The sequence below is a fragment of the Phoca vitulina genome, unplaced genomic scaffold (genome assembly GCF_004348235.1).
Source record: "Phoca vitulina isolate PV1807 unplaced genomic scaffold, GSC_HSeal_1.0 scaffold25, whole genome shotgun sequence".
In the NCBI taxonomy this organism is placed as follows: domain Eukaryota; kingdom Metazoa; phylum Chordata; class Mammalia; order Carnivora; family Phocidae; genus Phoca; species Phoca vitulina.
The window spans coordinates 27,863,873-27,884,117 of NW_022589728.1; the positions used below are offsets into that span (position 1 = coordinate 27,863,873).

The 20,245-nt window shown below is 36.6% G+C and overlaps 1 protein-coding gene across 2 annotated transcripts in view; it reads left to right on the plus strand.

Annotated features, from left to right (window-relative positions):
• The window catches only part of PKIA (cAMP-dependent protein kinase inhibitor alpha), a 99,670-nt gene that overhangs the window by 51,149 nt on the left and 28,276 nt on the right, over positions 1-20,245 (plus strand). Inside the window, exon 2 of one of the 2 annotated variants that reach the window (XM_032421501.1) lies at positions 13,815-13,942. The exons of the other annotated variant lie outside the window; for it this stretch is intronic. The gene's annotated coding sequence lies outside the window, so the exon portion shown is untranslated. The remainder of the gene's footprint in view (positions 1-13,814; positions 13,943-20,245) is intronic. 2 annotated transcript variants of the gene reach the window in all.

A 20,245-nucleotide genomic window follows, 5' to 3' on the forward strand; every position in this document is an offset into this window, starting at 1 on the left:
CAGCAAGTTTGAGAATTTTTTAAATCACACCATTTGAAAATAGTTGGGTTTCCCTAATCTAACATGCCCCAGGACTGTTGGGTCACCAAGCTTATATTAATACAATCTAGTTGAGACTAATGAGGACAATTAATGAACCATTTTTGAGATCACTGGGGCTTTTTAAAATTTATTATCCACACTTCATAGAGGCACAGTAATTTTGTTTTTTGTAGGAGACTCAAAGTCAAGGTAATCTTTTAAAAAACACAAATCAGATGATTATCATTGGCCTGCACCTCACCTCTAAAGACTATCTACTGTGAAGAGACTAAAATATAAAAGATTGAGTGAGGCTTATGGTCACCATATGCTCTGGCCACTTGCTACATCTTTCCCCAACCTTCACCTGGTTCCAGGCACATTTGCCTCACGGCTCTGCACTGGCTGATTCATTTACCTGGACCATTTCCCATCATTAATGTCTCAATTCAAATGTTGCCACTATTGTTTTGATTAGAGACATGCCTCCTCTGTGCCTCTCTATCCCGTTATCCAGTTAAATTTCTGTCACTATATGAAATTTGTTTACATGTTTACTCTGCTTCCCCCACCTCTGGGGCATTTGCTTAAGACCAAGGACTTTGTGTTTTGTCCTTAACCACTGAATCCTTTGAGGCTTTCAACAGACTGGGGCATGGAAAGTGCTGAGGAAATGTGTGCTTAATAAATGAGTAAATATGCGAATGAATGAAAAAAAAATGTGAAACCCTAGAACAAGAATATTTCTCTTTCAAAACAACAGAGAAATGAGAAATAATTTCATTCAGTAAGAATTAATCATACTTAGTTACCGATATATAACTTAGAAGATTGCATTCAGTAAAAAATATTCCATTGCTTTCTGGTTCTTTACAAGTTATTAATTAAGGGGCGCCTGGGTGGCTCAGTCGTTAAGCGTCTGCCTTCGGCTCAGGTCATGATTCCAGGTCCTGGGATCGAGCCCCGCATCGGGCTCCCTGCTCCTTGGGAAGCCTGCTTCTCCCTCTCCCACTCCCACTGCTTGTATTCCCTCTCTTGCTGTGTCTCTCTCTGTCAAATAAATAAATAAAATCTTTTAAAAAAAAGTTATTAATTAAATTTTGCACACTTTAAGGCCAATCCATGAGACATCATTTAACTTCTCTACTCTAAACTCTTTAACTTACCCAGCATTAGCTCAGCCCAGGACATCACCAATTACTGATCGTGACACTGGGTAAATTATACTTAACCTCTCAGGCCTGTTTCCTTATTTGTAATATGGGAATAATAACAAGGCTTATCTCATAGATTTATGGGGAAGATAAACTCACTTATATATATAAGGTATATATATAACTCATAGGTTATATATAAACTCATAGGTGTGTGTATATATATTATATATATTATATATATATATATATATTATACTGTCTTGGAATAGTTCCTGGCACATGGAATCATTATAGAAGTACTCATTGCTGCCATTAGTATTACTGTGAGAACTAAATGTTGAGAATAATCCTTCATATAGTTGTATATTCCACTGAAGATAAATAAGACTAATAGAATATTTAGAAATCAGATTAAAGAAGGGGAACCACTAAAATATACTGAGATAGAAGATTATGAGGCTGTAAAAGAAAAAAACAAAGTTTTTTTTTTGTTTGTTTTCTTTTTTAAAGAAGGAAAGAACGTAGAAATATGAGAACAAAAACTATCCATTGGCTATGCTGACTTGGAGACAGCTGGTGACCTTCATAAGTAAAATTTCAAGGCAGTGGGCAAAGAGGTTGGGGTGAGAGAAGCCAGCTGGAGCTAAATTATAGAGTAAATGGGATGTGAGAAAATGGAAACAATAAATGAAGATAATTTTGAAAAGCTGCGCCATGAATTGGATAAAGAAGGTAGGCAGGGATCAAGGGACGATGTTGCATGTATAACTTTTTAACATTTTAAATAGGAGTTACTAGTCTAGAATAAGTTGAATTTTGATGGGAATAATTCATAAGGAATTTGAGTTGTAGAAAATGCAGTGCTGTGAAGTACTTGAGATGATGAGAGAAAATGGAATAACCGCCATGTGTAATGTGAATGGCTTTTTAACTTTAACTCTTAAAAAGGAGTGCAAGGATCAGTGCAAAGACTAATGAATTAATGGACTTGACAGTAAGTTATTTCCTGACTTCTATTTGCTTAATGAGATATGAGGTAACTCATCTGCTGAGAACAAGGGAGGTAGAGAGGATAGAGGGAAATTTGAGGAGAGTGGAGATTTGCAAAAAAAAAAAAAAGTCCTTTAAGAACTAGAAAGAACTTACTGTTAAGTCAGAGTCGTATTTCCAGTCTTGAAAAACCCATTTGAGGGACGCCTGGGTGGCTCAGTTAAGTGTCTGCCTTCGGCTCAGGTCACAATCCCCGGGTCCTGTGATGGAGCCCCGCATCAGGCTCCCTGCTCAGCGGGAAGCCTGCTTCTCCCTCTCCCACTCCCCCTGCTTGTGTTCCCTCTCTCACTGTCTCTCTCTCTGTCAAATAAATAAATAAAATCTTAAAAAAAAACAACATTTGAAATTAGTAATCTTTAGCTTATTGGAATACCAATTTGCCCTGCCATGTGATTTTTTTTCTCTAGCTACCTGGTTATAAGTTATAAAGAGATAACAATGTTAGAGATGACAGTCAAGAAAAAATATAATTGGTATTTTTTTAAAGATTTATTTATTTGTTTGACAGAGAGAGATAGAGCACAAGCAGGGGTGTGGCAGGCAGAGGGAGAGGGAGGCAGAGGGAGAGGGAGAAACAGACTCCCTGCTGAGCAGGGAGCCTGAGCAGGGCTCATCCCAGGGCCATGGGATCATGACCTGAGCCGAAGGCAGACGCTTTACCGACTGAGCCACTCAGGTGCCCACAAATAGTATTTTAAATACATATGTGATGTTCAACCTCAGTAGTTACCAAAAAAGTCAAAGAAATGGAATATGAGGATTCGGTTTATTAATTTAGCAAAATCAAAAATTTTATATAATATCTTATGTTGGCAAAGTTCTTGGCAATATAATTTGATTTGATCTTTTGAAAAGTAATTTGGTAACGTCTAGCAAGGTAAAAATGTTATAGGTTTTACACATTAATTCTAATTCTGGAAACACTCTAAAAAATAATTTGTATTTAGAAAATTATTATATAAATAAAGGTGTTCATTGTCATGTCATTTCTTTTTTTTTGAAGATTTTATTTATTTGACAGAGAGAGAGACAGCAAGAGAGGGAACACAAACAGGGGGAGTGGGAGAGGGAGAAGCAGGCTTCCCAAGGAGCAGGGAGCCCGATGCGGGGCTCGATCCCAGGACCCTGGGATCATGACCTGAACCGAAGGCAGACGCCCAACGACTGAGCCACCCAGGCGCCCCATGTCATGTCATTTCTAATAACAAAATTTGAAACATCTTTAATAGTCAACAATAGGGGAATGTTTTAGTTAATTATACCTCCTTTGTAGAAAATTAGAGTTATTATAATTACAAGACAATGCAGCAAACTAGGATGTTTAATAATGAAAGAATGAAGAAAACTGATTTCAAAATTGTGTCTACCTTGTGACAACTATGTAAACATGTGAATATTTATTATAAATTAAACCAAATAAAAATTTAAAAGTTCTGTAACAGTATGGGAATTTTCTGTTTGTTTCAAAATATTTTTTAACATGGTTCTTTTTATAATTTTGCTTTTTAAGAGGAGTAGTGGTTTTCTACCTTTTTCTTAAGACTTTCTGGTTATCGCAGCGTGTTACGTTACATAGCTTCAAAAAAGTCAACAATTCTGTCATCAAAAACTAGATTTATTTTATAGTTCATATTTCCAAGTTATTTGATATAAAAAGACCTGATGCACTTGTAAGTGCTTTAAAAATATTTCAAGATCCATTTTTTGTGTGTGCTTAGTTTTTCCTAGTATGGATATTAAGAAGACTACTTAAAATTGCTAGCCACTCATTTCCACTTTTCTCATTTTTATTCACTTATATTCACAGAAATGATAACAAATGAGTCTACAGGTACATCTGCCAATTTCTTAAATCCTCTATTATCCACATTATGAAACCGCACTGATATGAATGCTTCCAGTATTTTCAGAGCTCTTCAGTTACTGAATTATACTTTGACTCTCTGTAATAAGTATCTTATGTAATGTAAATTTGGACTCAACTTCTGGAAATCTTTTAATTTCTTAGTTCAAAAGTGAGAGATCCTTAATTCATTCTTATGATTAACAATTATTTGCATAGTTAGGAGTTCCTAAATTATTGGTTGATGGATATCTGGCAGTACTCTTGTCATTTCTCAGAAATTCCCTATTAAACTCTTTCTCAGTCTCTCCTTCTCTCTGTCTCTGTCTCTGTCTCTCTCTGTCTCACACACACACACACACACACACACACACACATGCTCACACACACACATACACGTATTATACTTAGGAGCACAGGCTCTGGCATTATAAAGTCTGAAGTTATAATTCCAATTCTGCTGTTATTGGGCCATTTCATTTTAGGTGAATAACCTAATCTGTGAGCCTGTATCTGTAAAATGGAGATTCCAGTTATAACAGACAATCTTCCAAACATCCCTAATCATTTTTTTTCATCCCTAATCATTTTAGAGTTTCTTTTACAGAGTCAGATACAAAGCAGGCACTGCATATATGGCTGATTTTTATTACCTTTTTTATTACGTAGGTCTTGCTTTCCCCTGAGTCTCTCAGTCTCCATAATGAAAATGCAGTTTCCAGTAAATTGAGTAACTCTTGTTATCAGCAAAGATTTTAACTGAGTTCATTACTTTTCAATGCAACCCAGATTAGTTTTCTTCCTTTTTTTTTTTTTTTTGCTTTATGTAGGTGTTCAATAAAAATTCATTTAATAAATAATTGAATGACTAGATGAGTGCATGGATGAATGATTAAATGCTATTTCTTGAGAAGGTAGAACACATGACACAGTGGAACAGGTGAGAAAAGGATCCATGGGAAAAAACATGGCCAACTCACTTTTGTGTCCAGGGTCAGACTAAAAAGAACTGCTCTGTTTTGAAAAATGCAAAAGAGAGGGGCGCCTGGGTGGCTTGGTTGAGCATCCAACTCTTGATTTCAGCTCAGGTCATGATCTTGGGGTCCTGGGATCGAGTCCTGCGTTGGGCTCTATATTCAGCAGGGAGTCTGCTTGAGGATTGTCTCCCCCTCTCCCTTTGCCCCTCCCCCCTGCTTGTGCTCACTCTCTCTCTCTAAAATAAATAAATAAATCTTTAAAAAAACACACACCAAAGGAGAACTTGTTAAATAATTTACTTTAACTATTTTTAAAAGTTAAGCATAAAATTCCTTGATGATTTTTGTATTTGGCACCAATAAAAATAATGTGGGATTAGCCATATTAAAGATAGAATGCTGAGGTACAATCATATTAAATGACATTATGTACTCTAAATTTATGGAGCATTTCTGATGGCCTTTTCTACATTCTATTTTGCCTCTAAGTAAAATGTTTGGTAATCTAGCTACAAAACTATATGTCATATGACTTTTAGGGACCTACTGTCTCAAAGATTTCCCTTGTGAAGGTCATATTTTGCCACGGAATGGATTTACAGAAGTACCACACATGCCAGTATCACTGGCAGCTACAAGTGCCAACAAACTTCAATTTAAATTGATGAACATACGATCAAATGATAGTATCATTTTCTTACGTTGTTTTGGGAAAAGGTGGGTAGGAAATATATAACAGCGAAGGCTTTATATATAGACTGAAATAATAATACATCATTTTGAAAACATAAAATACATTAACCAAAGTTATGATATCTTCCATTAATATTTCACTGTACTTTAGACTGCCTACAATCAGTGTTTATGATTGTAACTTCAGAGGCAATTCCACTGCCCTCTGAAGTGGAATCATGCCCATGGTACACATTAGTCATATAAAAGGTGAAGCACTGAAAAGAATTCAGCATTTAAAGACAATTTGCTTTGATTTATGCCGTGCTTCTTCCAGAAGATAATACCAAGAATCATTGCTTATTGAATTGGAATTACAGATCCTTTCAGAGATAGTTTTTTTCTTTAACCCCAAAATCAATGAAAGTAAAGCAAATTTACATATTTATTAAGAAATACAGTCACATAATTATAAAATAAGAAAACAACTTTTTTCATAGACTTTATTTTTTACAACAGCTTTAATTTTACAGAAAATTTGAGAAGATAGTATAGTGTTTCCATATACACTACACCCATTCTCCTTTATTACTAACAACTTATATTAGTATGTTACATTTGTTACAGTTAATTAGCAAATATTAATACATTATCATTTACTAAAGTCTGTACTTCAGTCCGATTTCTTTAGTTTTTTTTTTTTTAAAGATTTTATTTTTATTTATTTGACAGAGACACAGTGAGAGAAGGAACACAAGCAGGGGGAGTGGGAGAGGGAGAAGCAGGCTTCCTGCGGAGCAGGGAGCCCGATGCGGGTCTCATCCCAGGACCCTGGGATCATGACCTGAGCCGAAGGCAGACGCTTAATGACTGAGCCACCCAGGCGCCCCTGATTTCTTTAGTTTTTACCTAATGTCCTTTTTCTGTTCCAGGATTCTATCCAGGATAATACATTACATTTAGTTGCCATATCTCCTTAGGCTCCTCTTGATTTTGATAGTTTCTCAGACTTTCCTGGTTTTGATGACCTTGACAATTTTAAGTGGTATAAATCAGATTTTTGTACAATACCCCTAGTGGAATTTGTTTGATGCATTTCTCATGATAAGATTGGGATTATGTGTTTGGGGGGAAAGACCGCAGAGTAGAAGGGCCATTTTGTCAGATCACATCAAGTGTACACGCTATCAACATGATTTATGACTGCTGAGGGTGACCTTGATCACCTGGCTGAGGTAGGGTTTTTCAGTTACTATTATAAAGTTACTCTTTTTCCCAATTCCATACTGTACACTTTGGAAGAAAGTCATTATGCTTGGCCCACAACTAAGGAATGGGGAGTTATGCTTAAGGTAGAGTATCTATATAAGCTATTTGGAATTCTGCATTGGAGATTTGTCTGTTCATCCCCATTTAATTATCTATTCAATTATTTTATCAGCAAGAACTCACGGACTTTTATTTTATATTTTGGGCTATAATGTAATACTACTTTATTTACTTTGTTGCTCAAATTATTCTAATTGTGACCAATCTGAACTCTTTCAATTGGTTCTTCTACTTTGATATGTCCTGATCCATATAGGTCTGTATTTTTTAGTATTTCCTTTTTTTCTGAAAGATAGTCTAGGCTCATCTTGTATATTTACAGTCTCAGCCCTAGCATCAGTCATTTTTCCTAGATCCTTTTATTGGAGAATGGTATTAGACACTAAGATCTGGGTAAAAGGTATGCTCATTGCTGCTGGGGTGTCATTGTTTCTAGATCTTTTTAGCTGACTGAGCAAAGAGACATGTGTTGTACTAACCATGTATATACACATATCTATAAACATTTCTGTATATAACCATGTGTGTCAATATTAATCTAATTATGAATGTATACTGAAGTTTCCAACTCTGATCTATTATCATATAAGTCATTCTTGCCTCATTCCTTGCTTATTTTTTAATTTCAAATCCAACAAAACACTTGACTTTTAAAAGTGTAAAAATCAGTACTTCTAAAAAAAAAAGATTTATCTATTTTTAGAAATAGAGAGAGTTAGCAGGGTGGGGGTGCAGAGGGGGAGGGAAAGAGCATCTCAAGGAGACTCCCTGCTGAGCATGGAGCCTGATGCAGAGCTCAATCCCTGAGATCAAGACCTGAGTCAAAATTAAGAGTTGGACACTTAACCAATTGAGCCACCCAGGCTCCCCTAAAAGTGTGAAAATTTGCACTTCCAACACCAATAGACTTCCAGACATCTGCTTCCAACAAGATAGAGTAGCTCATTTCTCCCAGGTCCTCACACTTAAAACTAAAACCCTGAACATAACATAACAAACAAGAATAGGAAGACACTGAATGATGGAAATAAGAAGGCAGATTTACTAAGAACCTTGGGACTTGAGGAATGATGTGGTGATGACTTCCTGTTTCCTACTGCTTCTCATTTATCCTGCAGAGTGCACTGCAGGAGCCTCCAATCCATAACCACCAACAGAACAAGAGACAAAAAAAGCTTCAAGGAAAATCTGGTCTCCCCAGCCAAAGTATGAGGAAAAGTGTTGCTAACAACAGAAAACCATTTTGGCAATACATATTGTGCCCAAGCCAAAATCCAATGGAAAAATTGCACCTACCACCTATACCCCCTGGTTTCAGTGGGACCAAGTGAAGAACTGATCTTCCACACCATCCCACTCCTGCCCTCCAAAAGCAGGCAGCACTCTGATTCTCCTACCAGGGTTATTTCAGTGTGGTCCATCAGTGAGCTGAGCCTCCATACCTATCCATCAGCAAAGTGATGTAAGATGGGGCTAATTAACACTCAACTGCCCTTACACAGTCTTAGGGTCCAGTTTGGGAGCTTAGCCTCCACTTCTACTTGAAATCAGTAATAACAGAACAGTGCAAATTGGAACTAGTAGGCACTCTGCTTTCCCCTGATACCTGGTGTCAGTGAGACCCAGTAGGGTGCTGAATACCTGTGTCTATCCTGAAGCAATAAGATAGAATGAGGTAGCACAAAGCAGGACTAGTGGGCAGTTCTCTTCTTCCCACCCTGGTGTCAGCAGAGAGCTGAGCCTCTATCCACAACCAGCATCAACGAAATGGAATGAAATGGTGTGAAGAAGGAAAATTAACACTTCACTTCCACCTCCCCTAACGTCAGGGAATCTGCTGGGGAGCTGAAACTCCAGTCCCACTTATAGGCAACAAGATGATATGAATGGTCCCACTTTTGGGGGCAGGTATCAGCAGGGCAAGGGGAGAGCTGAATTTCTATCCCATCTGTCTGCAGTGAAACAATGTGGGTCAGTGCCCACTTCTGCTAGGATATTGTCATCAGGGCCCAATGGAAAGCTGTATATACTTATTTCCATCCCCAGTCCTCATGCCACACCACAATATAGGGGTCTTCCTGCTTAAAACAATAATAATAAGATTAAATAGGGTTCAGTCATATAATACTCAAAATATTCAAATACAATTGAAAATTACTCATATCCCAAGAACCAGGAAATCACAAAATGAATGAGAAAAGACCAACAACATGCACCAACATCAAGATAAATCAGATGTTGGAATTATCTAACAAGGATTTTAAGCTATCATGTAAATGCTTCAATAAGCAATTATGTATTCCTTGAAATAAATGGGAGAAATAGAAAATGTAAGCAAAGAACTAAAAGTTATAAAAATAAAAACAAATGAAAATGATAGAACTGAAAAAACAATAACCACAATAAAAATCTCATTAGACTGGCTCAAGAGTAGAATGGAGATGACAAAGCATAGAATCATGAACTTGAGGATAGATCAATAGAATTCATCAAATCTGAAAAATAGAGAAAAATAGACGGGAAGATGGAGGTGATGAAGGAAAATTATCTCAAGAACCTGCGGAACAATAACAAAGGAGCTAGCATTCATATCACCAAAGTCCCAGAATGAAAAGACACTAGTAAGACTGACAGAGTAGTCAAAGAAATAATGACTAAAAAGTCCCCAAATTTTTAAAAGACATAAACTTGGGGCGCCTGGGTGGCTCAGTAGTTAAGCATCTGCTTTCAGCTCAGGTCATGATCCCAGGGTCCTGGGATGAGCCCTGCATCGGGCTCCCTACTCAGCGGGATTTAATATCCATTGCAAGTATTGCCTTCTCCCTCTCCCACTCCCCCTGCTTGTGTTCCCTCTCTCGCTGTCTCTTTCTCTGTCAAATAAATAAAAATTTAAAAAAATAAAAATAAAAAATAAAAGACATAAACTTGCAGATTTAAGAACCTGAGAAATCCCAAAGAGGGTAAACACTAAGATACCCATGCCTAGACACATCATAATTAAACTTATAAAAAATAAAGACAAAAGAATCTTGAAAGCAGACAAGGAGAAACAATGTATTACTTAGAGAGAAACAACAGTTCCAATGGCAACGTATTTCTAATCTGAAACTTGGAGTCTGAACACTGGCATAACATTTTTCAAGTACTGAAAGAACTGTCAGTCACAAATTCACAAATTTTGTATTTACTTTCTTGTTTGACTTATATTAATGGACTGCTAATTAATTTTTCTGTATCCAGAATTGCCATCACCCTTCCCCAGCAATCCAGCTACAGTGTCTCCAGAGTGATCTTTCTAAAACTGAAACAAGGAGATTTTTCTTATAAAAACACCTGATCATGTTATGGGAATCAACTTTTCTTTTAACTTTCCAGTTAAAATCCTTCAGTGGGGCGGGGCAGGGGGTGGGCACTGGCTGACTCAGTAAAGCAATTAGAATCTTGATCTCAGGGTTGTGAGTTGGAGCCTCATGTTGGGTGTAGAGATTACTTAAAATATTAAAAAAAAATCCTTCAGTGGATTCCCATCTTAGGATAAAATCTCACATTCTAACTGTCTCAGTCTATTTGTACTGCTATCACAAAATACTACAGACTGGGTGGCTCATGAACAACAAATATTTTTCTCACAGTTCTGGAGGCTGGAAGTTCAATCAGGTGCCAACATGGTTGGGTGATGTCCCTTTTCTGGGTCACAGATTTGTCATTGTATCCTCAATTGGCAGAAGGTGTTAGGGAGCCCCGTGGGGTCTCTTTTACAAAATCACAAATCCCATTCAAGAGGTCTCCACCCGGGCACCTGGGTGGCTCAGTTGTTAAGCATCTGCCTTCGGCTCAGGTCATGATCCCAGGGTCCTGGGATAGAGCCCCACATCGGGCTCCCTGCTCTGCGGGGAGTCTGGTTCTCTCTCTCCCACTCCCCCTGCTTGTGTTCCCTCTCTCACTGTGTCTCTCTGTCAAATAAATAAATGAAATCTTTAAAAAAAAAAAAAGGTCTCCACCCCCGTGACCTAATCACCTCCCAAAGTTCCCACCTATGAATACCATTACATCTGGGAATTAGGATTTTAACGTATGAATTTGGGGAGGAACAAACATTCAGACCATGGCATTTAGTACATGTACATGGGCCATTCATGACCTGGCTTCTAACACTTTCTCTATTGTCTTCTTTTCTTATACTCCACTGAGCACGCTTTATACTGATTGTGTATGGAACATTTTCTGGTCTGATCCTTAGATATTCTTTTTCTTGCTACCATGAATTTCTCTTTTCTTTGCTTCAAAATTTCACTTATTCATGTTACATATCCATCACAAGTATTGCCTTCTACCAAAAACCCTCTGATAACTCCTCACATACCACTATCCACAGCATGAATTAAGGTCCTGCTGTGTCTCCCCATAAACCCTGTAATAATTTGTATTATAATTATGGATTTACTTATCTGAATGTCCCAATACATTGAATTCCAGATAGTAAGATATGCTTTAATAACGGTAACCCTGGTGCCTAGTAAACCCATGGCATACCTTAGGTGTTCAGTAAATATTTGTTGAATGAATGAATGGTCAACTCGAAATCTTAATCATTTACTTTTTTTAAAAATCTATCAAAGATACGCAGTTTCCCAAAAAGATTGGGGACTTAATGATGTAGGAAAGGAAAGAATGTTAGGGTTCAAAGCCGATGGCCAAGAATTCTTGAGATGTCTTTGGTGCAAAAAGGTGATTTTATTAAAGCACGGGGACAGGACCCGTAGGCAGAAAGAGCTGCACCAGGGTCATGAGAAATGGCCCATTATATACTTTCAAGTTGGGAGGGGGTTAGGGATAGCCTAAGTCTCTAAGGAAGTTTGGAAGCAAGGTTTCCAGCACCTTGAGGGGTCTAGCTATTGTTGGGAAAAGGTCACTTATTACCGTCTAATAAAACCTGAGTCATGAGACTCTTCAGATGTATATCGGTGGGCCATATGCTTGGAGGATGATTGCCAACATGTATCTTGGGGCATAAAGATAAAGGAAGTTTCCAGAAGAATTTTTATATGTTAAAATAGGCTTACAGGATCTTAGGGGTGGGCTTGGGGGGCGGGCTAGGATTGCCTTTTGCCCTTAGCAAAGTGTCAACAGCTGAGTTCCTAGAGGAATGTCTTTCTGCCTGTTTCAAGGACTTGTCAATGGGCTGTAGTAGTAAGGAAATTTAATAATTTTTCTTCTGCCTTTGTTTCCCACCTCATTAGGATCTTAGACTTAGTAAAGATTTAATAAAGGAAATTGTTACTGATACATCAGTGCTTAAATTCCTCAAAGTAAAACCGTTAACCCAAGGACTTTTTTTTTCCACTTGGACTTGCAAGCTAGTCATTAATACCCACCGTCCCCACTGTATCAGATGCTGTCAGTGCTCCTGTCATATCTCCCTCAGCACTCATCATTATGTATAGACTGATAGAATCACGCTGTTACCTGTAATTATCTACCTTAGGGCAGGCCAGGAGTGTCCAAGAGTTAATGTATCTGGGTGTGGCTTTCAACTATGATAGACGGGGTTAGAAGATAAGTACTTCAAGTTTCTCACCCATTATTGGGATAACTCTGAGTCATGCTCTGTAGTCTCACGGAACTCCCCCGAAGGACTGATAGTTGTCCCCCCAGAGTAATAATCTGTATAGTAATGCACCACTAGTGGCCTCCTTCCATGCCTCTATTCTCAGTTTCCACTCCACTTCTGAGTTTCCTGGGAGTACCTCTCAGAGAAAGAGTTTGCATTCAAATTCTCTTCTCAGGTTCTGATTCTAAGGGAACTCAACCTAAAACAATTTCAACAATGTATATAGCCTCTTAATAATCCAGTGCTCCTTGCAGAGCCATCACTGTAAAAGTACCAAGGCATGGCACATTATGTGTCACTCTTCCTAGATCCTAATGTAAACATATAGGAAAGAACATGACTTTGAAGAGAAAAATAATTTATATGAGAATGGCCAATGGATAAAGGGAAGGTAATATAGTGCCATTAGTTTTCCATTAATGATGCTGTGGAATTTATGGGCAGATGGTCTGTAACAGGTGTGACTATAATTTGAGGAGACTGCTTCCTCAGCTACTCAGAAAACTGCTATTATTTTGGAAGCGCAGCTTCAGGACTTTATTTCTTTACTTGCAGTCTTTCCTTTTACCTTAATATCTGTTTTTCTAAATCATTGACCAGCAGTCAACAGATCTATTCTCTCCCTACCACCCCATCACAAAGAGACACGTGTGTGCTTCCCCTGAGACATAGACACTTTTGTGTGCATCAGTGCTTGAAAAGACAAGCTCATGGTGCATGTGTGCAATGGATATTACATATTAAGGGTCTCTGTGAAATATATTTGTTAAGTTTCTATGTTTATTTTATGAAAAATTAAGTTTAGTCAAATTAATAATTTACTAAAGATCTAGATGAAGACTGAAGAAAGGAAGTAAATTTTAAACAAAAAGATAGAAAACTTACTTTTTTTTGCCTTTTGTGTTGTAATGGACAAAGGATAATGGCTTTTTTTTTTTTGGCTTGGCTTGGCTTGGCTTGGCTTGAAGGCCCAAAATGCAACCTGTACTCTTGTCATAGTATGTTCACTTGTGAGTATTCAAATTTATAAACTGTGGACTTCCCTTAAGTTATTATACTGTTTAGGAGATGTAGGTTTGGACATTTACTTAAAATTTAAAATTGAGATTTATAAATATAGATAATGTCCCTTTCTCTTGCTGTCTCCATTTCAGTTTCTTGACTTTCTGGAAGGCCTGGTTTTCCCAAAAGAGCAGTTTCTGGTTGAAGTCTGAAGGTGTGATCACGAAAAAAAAAAATCAAATATAGCCAATGAATTAAGGACAAGAAGGTTTCCAATCAGGTAGGAACACTTAATCTCACACATTCAACCACCTTAAATAAAGTGTGCTGATGGCTGGATATAACTACTTGGAAAAAGATAGCTATATAACCTACAAGGAAGCTGTTTGCAATTCCCTTGGCGGTTGTGGTGTTTATCAGCGAGTACCTTGGAGGAAAATGAATACAATAACAGTATGATGTTTTTTTCCATTTTTAGCTCTTTGTTGCCTAGTACATGTAGTTATCTTGGTGACTGGCTTAATCCTAGGAGGTTAGACATGTGGAGCAGCAGATTAATCTTTTTGTTACTTTCTCCTAACACAAATCATTTTCTAGGTTATCTTCATGATCTTCTAGTTGCTTATTAAAATTAATAGCCATGATGACATCAAGTAGTCTTTTAAGTGAGGAGTAGCTCCAGTCAGTGTTGTGAAGAAATCAGCTTGATTCTTGTTGGGGCACATCTATTTTTGGTCTTGGCAAAAAGTGAGTGCACATAGAGAGTTAAAAGGGAGGAAAATGGGGCATGGGAAAGCGGACCTTATTTACCTATGCATGTCAAAATCCCACTAATAATTTTATTTTTCATTAGCAAAATTTGAGATAAAAACTTAAGGCAAAAAGAATAAAGATGTCTCATTATTTGGTAAGACAAAAGGCAGTAGTGACATCAAAATCAGGGCCTATCCATTTCATTTGCATTTATATACTCAGTATTTAGCACACCACTTGATCCCTACTCAGTACTCAATATAAGACCCCTGGGGAATGACTTATGGATGAATGAATGAAAGAAGTTAACAAATGGCATGATCTCATCCTTTTTGATAATTGTGTAATATTCCTTTGTGTGTGTGCACCACATCTTTCGTATTCATTTGTCTAGTCATGGATACTTAGATTGCTTCCATAATTGGTTATTGGAAAAAATGATGCAGTAAACATAGGATGCACATCTTTTCAAATTAGTGTTTTTGTTTTCTTTGGGTAAATACCCAGTAGTGGAATTATTGGATCATATGGTATTTGTATTTTTAATTTTTTAAGGAAACTCCATACTGTTTTCCACAGTGGCTCTACCAATTTACATTTCCACCAACAGTGCACAAGGGTTCATTTTTCTCCACATCCTCACCGACACTTGGGATTTCTTGTCTTTGATTTTAGCTATTTTGACAGGTGTAAGGTGATAGCTCATTGTGGTTTTGATTTACACTTCCCTGATGATTATGATTGTTGAACATCTTTTCATGTGTTAGTTGGCTATCTGTATGTCTTCTTTGAAAAAATGTCTATTTAGTCCTCTGCCCATTTTTTTGTTGGATTGTTGTTTTTTTGGTATTGAGTTGTATAATTTCTTTATATATTTTGGATATTAACCCCTTGTTGGATATATCATTTGCAAATATCTTCTCCCATTCAGTAGGTTGCCTATTTGTTTTGGTGATGATTTCCTTTGCTGTGCAAAAGCTTTTTATTTTGATGTAGTTCCAATAGTTTATTTTTGCTTTTGTTCCCTTGCCTTAGGAGACATATCTAGAAAACTGTTGCTGCAGCTGTCAGAGAAATTACTGCTTGTGTTCTCTTCTAGGATTCTTAGGGTTTCAGGTCTCACATTTAGGTCTATAATCCATTTTGAGTTTATATTTGTATATGGTATGAGACAGTGGTCCAGTTTCATTCTTTTACGTGTAGCTGTCCAATTCCCAGCATCATTTATTGAAGAGACAGTCTTTTTCCCATTGCATATTCTTGCTTTCTTTGTCAAAGATTAATTGACCAAATAAGTGTGGGTTTATTTCTGGGCTCTCTGTTCTGTTCCACTGACCTATATGTCTGTTTTTGTGCTAGTACCATACTGTTTTGATTATTACAGCTTTGTAGAGAATCTATCTAGTTTTAATCATTTACATATCATCCCCTTACATTTAGGCATAGTACCTACATTAGCCATACTATTAAATGACTCATATATGGATAGAAAATCCCTTGATAAACTTCTGTGCCATATTATTTGCAAAACATGATTTCTGGAGCATTTTTATAATGACAAGGTAAGGGCAATTTCAGAATCATTAAATTCTAAAGTTATTTATACTTTTCCACAGGTATAGCCATAGTACTGCATCAGCTATTTCTCTGTAATCTGCTGTTGCTATCTTTTGCATTCCCAAGGGACAACCAAAGCGGTTTAATTAAAGAAAGAAATGTAAATTTTTGCATAATGCAGCTTCCATAAAACCAAGGGCACACACACACACAAGTCTGTGTCTCTCTGTTTCTCTGTCTCTCTCTCTCTCAGATATGAAGATGAAGTAACAATCTAAAATAGCACCCTGGATCTCACTGCAAAATAAGAGGAAATCCATTCATATTTGATTATTTTGTTCTTTTATTAATGTCTGATATTCCAGTATACTTATTAATAAAAACTAAGTTGCTAGATGGGGAAATAGCTTTGTAACATTTTTGTCTTTGTATTTATCAATAATGTATGGGATTACCTCCACCACTCCATCCTTTTTCTGAATTCTCTTGGGGCAGGAGGTTGTAGTTATCAGTTGTTTTTAAATTTCCTAGGCAGCCACAGGACTAGTTATCACTTAAATAAAGATAGCAAGTTGTCCCAAAGTAGGAGGTCTCTTTATGGAAAATAAAGTCTTCATATTGAAGAGGGAAAACTTTCATAGTTGAATGATTTCAACTTTAAAAGATTAAAGAGTAAATATATATGTGTGTCAAAGCGGACTCCCTTCTCTATAATTAATGACGAGGGGTTATCTTTGGTATGTAGGGGATTTTAACTTTAAAAATACTATTATATATACTTAATACACACAAAAAATATAGTCAAATATATTAGGTTATGAGATATAATAATAAAATAAACTATAAACACACCACTAAAACTAAGAACTAGAATCTAAACTGCTGAATCATTGTGCTTTACTCTGATCATACCTTCCTGCTTTCATCAAAGAAATAACTAACCTTGGTTTTATGTTCAACATTCTCTTAATTTTTATGTATTTTTTAAACTATATATGTGATTTTGCTTATTATTGACTTTTATAAAATTGATTTCATATACTTTTTAAAGATTTTATTTATTTGACAGAGAGACACAGTGAGAGAGGGAACACAAGCAGAGGGAGTGGGGGAGGGAGAAGCAGGCTCCCCGCAGAGCAGCGAGCCCGATGCGATGCGGGCTCCATCCCAGGACCCTGGGATCATGACCTGAGCCGAACGCAGACGCTTAACGACTGAGCCACCCAGGCGCCCCTGATTTCATATTTTATGTAGTCTAATGTGCTTGCTTTTTTTCACTCAACATTATGTTTCTAAGGTTCATCCATGTTGTGTTAGTGTTCATTAATTTTTACTACTATATAATATTTCACTGTAAATATAAGAAAATGTGTTTATTACTCTGTTGATGATATTTGGGTTGTTGTGGACATATTTTGTTTTTTTTTGTTTGTTTGTTTTGTTTTTTTTTTATTTTTTTTTTTATAAATATTTTTTTTTTATTTATTTATTTGAGACAGAGAGAATGAGAGAGACAGAGCACATGAGAGGGGGGAGGGTCAGAGGGAGAAGCAGGCTCCCTGCCGAGCAGGGAGCCCGATGCAGGACTCGATCCAGGGACTCCAGGATCATGACCTGAGCCGAAGGCAGTCGCTTAACCAACTGAGCCACCCAGGCGCCCCTGTTGTGGACATATTTTGAACAGCACTTACATGAACACTTATTTTAATGTTTCCTGGTACACATGTGCAAGATGTGTTTTAACCATATATAACAAAAAGCAGAACTACTGAATTCAGGTAATCCTCTTGGATTAGCATAGTTAATCCTCCTCCTAGACTAGTATAGTTAAAAGTTTATAATGGTAGTCTGCTTCTCAGTCTGTTTGTGCTGGTATCTCTTACTAACACCATAAACTTCTGCCAGTTGTATCATTTTCCATTTGAGGTTTTTGGGTTTTTTCCTAATGCTGTTTTTTTTTTTTTTTTTTTTTTTTTTTAACTCTATCAAATGTCTTTGAATCTGGTAAAGTCTTCTTTGTATTAAAATAAAATCAACAGGATTCATAAGAATGAAAATAGGTTCTTGAGAAATTTATAACTTCCTACCTGCATTCAAACTGGAGTAAAGCAACTTGAAATTCATAAACAAAACAACAAAACAAAAAACTGTAAGGAACATTCATACTCGGGAACTCAAAATGGTTGCACATGTTTATCCTGTAAGAGGTCTATAATGAAAGAGGAGGATAAAGACTGTATGTCCAAACCAAAATGCAACCTTGAAAATCACATTTCGGGTCAGGCCATATAACAGTGAGGCAATTCAGTAAATAAATTAAAACAGTTCTTGTTTTCAACAGTTTCCTAAGTCAACATTGGGAATAATGAAAAACTTATCTTTAACTCCAAGAAATCTGGGTAGTTATTAGTTAAAGCAAATGTGTTGTCCTACTGTTCTACACCTGGCTAAAAATAGTAGTAAGACTTAAGAACACCTGTGGACACAGAACAGACTCTCTAAATATAGCTTTTTCTTTCTCTAAAAGCTTTTAGAAATCTGCTATCTTTTGTGAAAACTTGGCCTTTGTAAAGGGCACATGGACACTAAGTTCAGTGACTTTTAGGCCTAAAAAAGCTCTGAAGTATTTTCTTAGTTTGGGAACCCATATTTTGAAGGCATGAAAACTGAGGTCCAAGAAACTCAATATTTTGCCCAGCATCAAATGGTAAAACAAGTAATAATGATGGCACTCAAACCTCTGTCTCCTAAATCCATTGAACATGGATGGCATGGAGTAGCTTGTAATACCTGCTTATTTTCATTGGCCTCAACAACACATTCCTTCTATGCCTTACCCTTCTTGCTTCTTTAAGAGGGATGATAACTAACTGCAAAATTTAGCTATTACTAAATTTTAAAATTTTTCCTGTTTTATAACTTATTTTGAACTGCTATTTTTCTGTTAAAAATATGTAAGGACATTTTCTTTCCTTCTTGAAATGCCTCTGCCTGCATTTATGATTTTTTACTGTTGAATTATTGAATAGTAGTAAGTACAGAAACACATTCTAGTAGAGGAGATAAGTGTTAGGGCAACATGGTGAAGAGTACAGTTGACATGACTTAAAGGGAGATGGAGAGAGAAGGAAGAGAACAAAAATGTGAGTTGTTTGGAAAAAATTAATGGCAAGTTCATGTTTGGCTACTGGCTATACTTAATACAATATAGCCTGACTTAATTTAAATTCCAGATTAACTTCTCTTGTTTGCATTGCCGTAGACTAGGGAGTAAACAAAACAAGATATTTTGTGTTCCACCATTTTGTATTAATTTCCTAAAGATTTCTACTTTTTTTTTTTAAATAAAAACCAAAAGACTTGTCTTTGAATTATTTCCCTGCTTCCTTGCACTTTAATAAGCTGATAAATGGAATTTAGCTGAATATTTATGATTAACCCTGTCCCATAATTTTAAAAGCACTAGGGATTGTGTGTATGTGCATAAACACACATAAACACATTTCCTATCAACTGCTGTGCTGACTTTGCAAACAATGAAATAAAGTTTTCAGTCAAAAAATTATTATTGTCATCTAGATATGATAGTGGGGTCAGGCATTGGTAAGTTTAAAAGCCATCCTAGGTGATTTATACGTGCAGCGGGATTGAAGGTCTTGCTTCAGCTGAAGCACTTAGATGGGAGTATAAGTAAGCATGGCTCTAATTTCATATCTGAGATCTGTTTTTTTTTAATTTGAGTATAGTTGATAATACAGTGTTACCTTAGTTTCAGGTGTACAACATTGTGATTCAGTATCTGTACACATTATGCTCTACTCACCACAAGTGTAGCTACCATCTGTCACCATACAAAGCTATTACAATATCATTGACTATATTCCCTATGCTGTGCGTTTTGTTCCTGTGACTTACTCATTCTATAGCTGGAAGCCTGTATCTCCCACTCCCCTTCGCCCATTTTGCCCACCCACCCCCACAACCATCAGTTTGTTCTCTGTATTTATAGGTCTGATTCTGCTTTTTGTTTGCTTATTTGTTTTGTTTTTCAGATTCCACATATGAGTGAAATCATATGGTATTTGTCTTCTGAGACCTGTTTTATTTAGAGTTCTTTGGCAAATGCTTCTATGTATTTTTATACTCCTTAGTTATGCTATAAAAATCCCAAAAGTCGGTGTGAATTAATGAAGCGATATGCAAAAACGAAAGCCTAGAAGATAGGATAAGCATGCAGTCTTCTAATTATCACTCAAATAAGTTTGGTTGACAC